The sequence below is a fragment of the Agrilus planipennis genome, unplaced genomic scaffold (genome assembly GCF_000699045.2).
Source record: "Agrilus planipennis isolate EAB-ADULT unplaced genomic scaffold, Apla_2.0 scaffold54, whole genome shotgun sequence".
In the NCBI taxonomy this organism is placed as follows: domain Eukaryota; kingdom Metazoa; phylum Arthropoda; class Insecta; order Coleoptera; family Buprestidae; genus Agrilus; species Agrilus planipennis.
This window is the reverse complement of record NW_020439000.1, coordinates 810,979-818,513: the sequence shown is the minus strand read 5'-3', so window position 1 is coordinate 818,513 and position 7,535 is coordinate 810,979. Positions and strand designations below refer to the sequence as shown.

Below are 7,535 nucleotides of genomic sequence, written 5' to 3'. Positions count from 1 at the left end.
ATTGAATTTGAATTTTAGGGTAAATAATAAAACAATATTACTGAGTATTATCTGTCGAATTTTCGGTTCCGAAATATCTGCCCAGAGGAAATTTTGCGAGCGATTGATCGAAAGACGTAAAAAGAAAAATTATTAACTCAATAATACTTCCCAAAAGACTAGGATCGATATGAATATGATTTAGGATCGCTCTACAATTATTTTGGTAGTCAAACATCGTCATTTATGTAGGGTCGTAGTTAGAATTTTGTTCGAGAAGGGGATAACGTCTAAATCAATAAATCATAAAACCGCCCNGGGATGTTTAACTCCGGGAACAAAAGGATTTCTGTTTTTATTATTATCGATTCAATAATTTAAGTTGGTAATTACAGAGGATTAGTAGAAAACTATTATGATTTTTTTTGTATTCAAAGTTTGGGATTTAGGGGGTTAATTTAATTTTTTAAAGAATCAAATTTGGGGTTAAAATAGATATTTAAATTTATACACACATTGTGCTTGGTATTTAATAGTTTGTTAATTTTGTTTTAGGTACGATGGCCAAAGTACTATAACGGAGGGGCTTCGAACTGCCCTGGCCCGACTGCGACAAAAATCCACCCCCGGTAGCCAGTCGTCCCCCCTCCACCAACCCGCTAACTCCCAGCCTGATGTAAGTTAAAATATTCTACAAGCAAATTAGTTTCTTTTGTAACTTTTGTTTAAAACATTGTTATATAAATATGTTTTATTTGCATGGTTGTTCGGGATAATCTTTGATACCGGAAGTCGAATTTCCCAGATCCTTTTTTATTATTGTTTAATAAACAGAATATCATTTTTAAATTAAAAGTCATAGGTGGCATGTCTCTACCATCAATTGGCCAGTAACTAGAGTCAGTTGTTTCTGAAATTAATAGACTCTTGGTATTGGAGACAGCTAGTAGCTATGAGTTCGGCTCGTGGGCGCACGGTACTATTCATCCTAAACATGTTGTGGTTTTCGTAAGGACTCATATAAATAATACTTATTGTAAAACATATTTTGCAAAGGAATTATTGTCTCTTACGATATTAATAGTGGTAAGTACTTGAAAGGGAAGAAACATATTGGTGTTTAATTTGAATACCTATCAGGACAACAACGGCGTAGACGACTTCCATTTGCTTAGCCTTATGTAAGCTAAAATATTCTACAAGCAAATTAATTCCTTGTCAGTTTTGCGTAAAACTTTGTTATTTATTCTTTTACTGGAAAAATATTCTCCTGTAAAATTTCGCAAAGTTGGTGGTAAATAAAAGACGAAAGGGCGTAACGGAAATTTAAGACCAACGGCTTACACCCTAGCGCATTTAAACGAACGTAAAAGGAGAAATTTATTTTATTTGTATGGGCTACGCGATCCCACGATTTCCATATGCCAAATATAAATCTTGAAGAAACGGTAAAAAATAAGAAACGAAAACGTCATTATTCCACCGATGATTGAATTTGAATTTTAGGGTAAATAATAAAACAATATTACTGAGTATTATCTGTCGAATTTTCGGTTCCGAAATATCTGCCCAGAGGAAATTTTGCGAGCGATTGATCGAAAGACGTAAAAAGAAAAATTATTAACTCAATAATACTTCCCAAAAGACTAGGATCGATATGAATATGATTTAGGATCGCTCTACAATTATTTTGGTAGTCAAACATCGTCATTTATGTAGGGTCGTAGTTAGAATTTTGTTCGAGAAGGGGATAACGTCTAAATCAATAAATCATAAAACCGCCCCCTCCTGCATTTATTACAATGAATTTTAAAGTATATAATATTTCAAAAGTCATGAGTTGTATTTAGTAATGTTAATACAATTTGAAGACTCCAGTAAAATTTCATTGTTTCAATGCTGTTTTGTTTTAAATCCTTATGCACGTTTGGATAGCTGAAGAAACTCCTTGTAGTGAAATTATAATTATAATTTTTGAGTAATTATTCGAAACTATCTATACACTAGACATGGATATCGATTGTTATTTCATTAGATCTCATTACCACGCAACCAAACGGAAAGAGATCTTTAAAAGCAAGTTCATATAATATCTGTAGTTATAGCGGATTATCGCTGGAGTATTTTATATGTAGATGCCTTATGTTTGATATAAATGAACTTGTTAACAGTTAATCTGATAACGTGTAGTCATTTGAATGCGTATTGTGGTTTTGTAATAATTGAAGTGCTAGGGCGGAACTCGTTAATCCGTAATGATATTTGATTTAGTTTACTGAAATACGTTCTATTATTCCAAGTTCAAGTCATTGGAGTGTAGTACAATAATTTAGAGCAAATCGACTTTATTTTCGGTGTTTCACCAAACTATTCATGTTTAATGCATATTAATCGATCGATCGATAATTCAATTCAGCTATTAAATATTTTGTGGAAACGTTTTATTGTTAATGGCGTAATTTTAGTCATTTAACTTATATTTGTCTAGTCAGTAAAAGTTTCTAATGTATGCAAGCATTAAACTTGTTAACTTTTGCTTCGGAATAGAAACAATACAATTTTTTTTTTGATGACAGGTTATAAAGTCCTGATTTAAAGCATAAATAGTTTATAAAATACGCTGATGCTTCTAGAAGATTTTGAGGGTTTTATTTAATGACATCCTCAGATAAACCCTACAAAGCTGCAAGTAAGATTGGGGCTTTGGATAAACTTTGCTACCTTCCTTTTTGTTTTCCTCTTTATCCTTCTTATATTTAACTACTTTATCCTTTAATAAAACTCTTGTTTGTTTCTCTTTTTTTTTTATTAATTTGTCACAACTTTTAAGGCTTTTAAAACTTTTCAAATGTTTCCTTAATAATCTTTTTGTCAACGTTTGATATAAATAGTTTTGTTAGTTTGGATTTTAGAGGATTCATAAAGGAATAAGGAGTCACATTGTTTTTAAAAGCAGTAAACTGTTTGAACTTCGTTTCATTGTTCATACAACAAGAACCCTTACGTTTAAAGAAACCTTTGCCCAATAAATTATGAATATATTAGAATTTATGCCATACTAACGTTTATTTTCGGTGCTCTTTGTAAATAATTATATCTGTTATGGTATCTCGTATCTTGTGACATAAACGAAAAATTTGAACGAAACTTGACTGAGCTTTTCGCTCAAGTGGCAGTGCAATTATTGTGCCCTACGAATTCATATGATGTGAAATACAGGACAATAAATTTATCCACGGATTTCGTATTTCTAAACGTGAAGTTCTGTAAAATACAATAACACTTGTGAGTTTGTTATTAAACAGCGACGGTCTTGAAATTTGACGTAAAGTGGCTTTTCTATACTAGCTTACATCAGGAACAATACCTTTTTTTACTTTTTTTATTACCTGTTCAGATCTTTCTTGATTTCTACGGTATTCTGGCTTAGGTTTCAGTCTATGTGTCGAACGTGTGAGTTTTAAGATTAGCCTGATGAGGTTGGCATTAAGGCCGATAAAACATCGCAAAAAGCAATAGAATTGAGAGTTCAATAGGTAACTTAATGAAGAGGTAGCTTTAAATAAAATGAAAGCCGAGCTGACAAAACAGTACTGTATAAAAATAAATAAAAGTAAAACAAAAATACTGATATGCAAGGGAAGAAAAAATAGGGAAAGAGCGAATATACGGATAGGAGACGAAAAATTAGAAGAAGTGGTTGATTTTAGGTATCTAGGAAGTCAGATAAGTCAGGACGGAAGAAGTAGTAGGGATATAAAGCAGAGGATAGCGCAGGGGTCGAGTCGCCTTCAATAAAAAGAAGTCATTTCTATGCTTGCGAACGTTAATTTAGAAATTCGAAAAAGATTGTTAAAGGTGTGTGTTTAGAGCGTGGCGCTGTATGGGTGCGAAACATGGACGGTAGGCGCGGCGGAAAAGAAAAGGTTAGAAACGCTCGACGTTTGACTTAGATTAAATAACTGTTCACAAATAGTTAAGGATGTGGGATGTTCTAGTTAAAACTAAAGGGAAATGCGAAGATTAGCTCAAGATGAGAAACAGTGGAGATGCGTGTCGAACCAGCCTTAGGACTGACGACCTTATTATGATGATGATATGTACAGTAGGTTGCCAAATCCTTGGCATTTTCATTGGAAGGTACTGTACCGTACCACTATTTATTACGTTTTACTTATAACAAAAAGATGCTTTTCATATTCACAGTTACAAGAACCACTCTGAGACGTTCATTCGAACCATTCTATATGTATATTGTTGGAAGCCTGGTATTTGCTGCATATAACGCATTTTAATTACCAGAGTATGATTAATTACCTTACGCTAAAGCTAATAAATCATTCTGGAAAAGTTTGCTCCGTATATAAATATACATAAAGTGAAGGTTTCCAAGTTTCGCTGTTGCAGTTGGTATTGTATTTCTTACCCCTAGCACGTATACATACTACAAAATAGTCTTCACGCATAGTATGATACGAGCATTGGATTCAGATTAATTAAAAAACTATTGGTATTGGAGTCAGGTTGTAGATATGAGTTCGGCTCGTTGGCGCACGGTACTACCCGTTCTAAATATGTTGCTTTCTCATTCGCAAGGACTCATTTATATTAAGGCTTATTGCATGATCTATTTTTCAAAGGAATTTTCGTCTGTTACGATATTATTACTGGTACGCAGAAATGTTGTTAGTGTAATATTTGAGAATTTGCAATGAAACAAACCGCTTCCGTTCTATTTAAGGTTATCTCTAACTCTTTATTTCTAGATAGTAATACTGCCATATCATCTGCAAATCTACGTATACTGATCTTTTGCCCCTGTACATCTATCTCTACAGTGTACACCGCATTGAAATTGTTACAATTTCAAATTAACCCAATTGCTATTAAAAATTATTCGAAGACTACCAAGTGGTTGTCTGACTGTATTTGTTCACTAAATCCTCTTGTTTTCACAAGCGCAAACTTCGTTAAGTGCTCAGTCTTTTAATTTGTTTATTTACGCAAACAAACCGTCGAAATTTTAATGTGTTCAAAAGAGGCTTAAGAAATTTGTTATTTAGTTAAGACGTCTTTTTCACACCCCCACTGAACTTTATAGCCATGGAGAGCTTTTATCAATTTGATTGAAAAGGAGGGTTACCAGAGCCCATATAAAGACTACAGATCTTCTTTTAGATCAATTAGAAGTTGAAATCAAAGAAGAATCGAATATCCTTCATGGACGACAAATTAAGTGACTTTGTTATTTTCTTTTATGAATGTTGTGATAAATATTTTCTACCTTTGCATTGCATATGTTTTAATTCCATTCGTCTTTTCTTTCTTGGATCGTCAACAACCTTTCCCACCTTTTCTAAGAGATATCTGAAGACACCCTTCCTCCCTACACTCCAGGTTTGCACCACAGTGCAGGTCGGAGAGACTGCCCGCATCTGCTTGTATAGAATGATCGTAAGTAACAATACTTAATTTTTTTGACGTTTAGAAGAAATGGAGGAAGACGGGGGACATTCTAGCTTTACAGATAACAATAGAGAAAACGATGGAAAAAAGAAAGAGCCCGTATATAGGATTTGTAGATTTAGAAAAAGCCTTTGACAATGTTAAATGGGACAAGATGTTAAATATACTTAAAAATGTAGGGATGAGCTACAGAGACAGAAGAGTGATACTTACTTTGTATAAAGAGCAACAGGCTGTTATAGAGATGGGGCTACAACGTAGAGATGTAAATATTAGGAAGGGAGTCAGACAGGGATGCACACGGTCACCGCTACTTTTTAATCTGTACATCGAAGACGCGATCAACATCATTACATACTATACAATCGTAGGGATAGACATACAGGGGCAAAAGATTATTATGCTTAGATTTGCATATGATATACCAATATTAGCATCTAGCAAGGAGGAGTTAAAGACAGCTTTAAATAAAATGGCGGCGGTACTGATAAAACAGTACTGTATGAAAATAAATAAAAGTAAAACTAATATACTGGTATGCAAGGGATCAAAAAGTAGTGAAGAGCGAATATAAAGATAGGAGACGAAAAATTAGAAGAAGTGACTAATTTTAGGTATCTAGGAAGTCAGATAAGTTAGGTCGGAAGGAGTAGTAGGGATATAAAGCAGAGGATAGCGCAGGGTCGAGTCGCATTTAATAAAAAGCAGTCACTTCTGTGCTCGCAGACTATTAATTTAGAAATTTAAAGAGGATTATTAAAGGTGTATGTTTGGAATGCAGCGCTGTACGGGTGCAAAACATGGACGGTGGGCGCGGCGGAAAAGAAATGGTTAGAAGCGCTCGAAACTAGTGATGAGGATACCGTGGCTAGAGAAGGTTAGAAATGAAAAGGTATTAGAAAGAATAGGAGAACAGAGGACTCTATGGAAGCCAATAAGAAATAGGCAAGATAGGTTGGTAGGACACCTTCTCAGGCCTAAAGGTCTAGTCAGAGACATATTAAAGGCAGAAACAGGAGTTAGGAGGGGTATTTATATTTTTCTAACACGTGTTTTGTATTATCTGTCTTTTCCTTTACATATGAAGAGCATTCTAAATTGGGGAATCTAAAGTGCTCTATTCCTCCAGGAATCAACGTACCTACACAGTATCTTGTTCATATCCGGTTTCGTTTATGCCGCTGTCTTAAGTTATTTCCCCGAAAGCTCGGCTCGTAATATGTACCTACGCTCAGTTAGCGGTAGATCGAATGATAAACAGTGTCAGGAATCGCAGTCGTCTGCGAAAGACAATTTATCTCTGTTTCCATGTCACGGATGATCTAACTGAAAAATAAACGGCCACAACTCTGGCAGAAAATTTGACCATTAATATCCATTCAATTAAGAAAACCATTTCGGTGGAAAATTAATAACGCGCACATATCTACACATAAATACCAACGAATTTCTACGAAATCGTTCGTTCGTATCAATTTGATAAAATAATTCGGTTGTTTATCACCATTACAATATACGTGCAGGGTGTTATGGTTGGAAATAATAAGAAATCGAAATTATGTTCGTAATATATCGTTTTTATTTAAGAAATTTGAAGCAATATTATACACTTATTGTTGCTTATAGTGATTAGAAAAATTGGTCTTGATTCAAGACTGTCTTTACACGCTGGAGGAAGGGCAATTTATCTATTGAAGGTAGGGTTGTTCTGTCGGTAAACAGAAAAATTTGTACTTAAATGAATTACTATGAAAAATGGAAGCGGTCTTGACAGATCAGTACTGTATGAAAATAAATAAAAGTAAAACTAATATACTGGTATGCAAGGGAAGAAAAAGTAGGGAAAGACCGAATATAAAGACAGGAGACGAAAAATTAGAAGAAGTGGCTGATTTTAGATACCTAGGAAGTCAGATAAGTCAGGATGGAAGGAGTAGTGGGGAAATAAAGCAGAGGATAGCGCAGGGTCGTGTCGCCTTTAATAAAGAGAAGTCACTTCTATGCTCGCGAACGGTTAATCTAGAAATTCGAAAAAGGTTGTTAAAGGTGTATGTTTGGAGCACGGCGTTGTACGGGTGCGAAACATGGAC

General features: G+C 34.5%; 1 protein-coding gene across 3 annotated transcripts in view; it reads left to right on the top strand.

The window, feature by feature from the left end:
* Window positions 1-535: 535 nt before the first annotated feature.
* Window positions 536-7,535, top strand: part of LOC108734398 — a 132,030-nt gene continuing 125,030 nt past the window's right edge. For all 3 annotated transcript variants that reach the window (XR_003231386.1, XM_025975832.1, XM_025975831.1), the window contains exon 1: window positions 536-655. The gene's annotated coding sequence lies outside the window, so the exon portion shown is untranslated. The remainder of the gene's footprint in view (window positions 656-7,535) is intronic.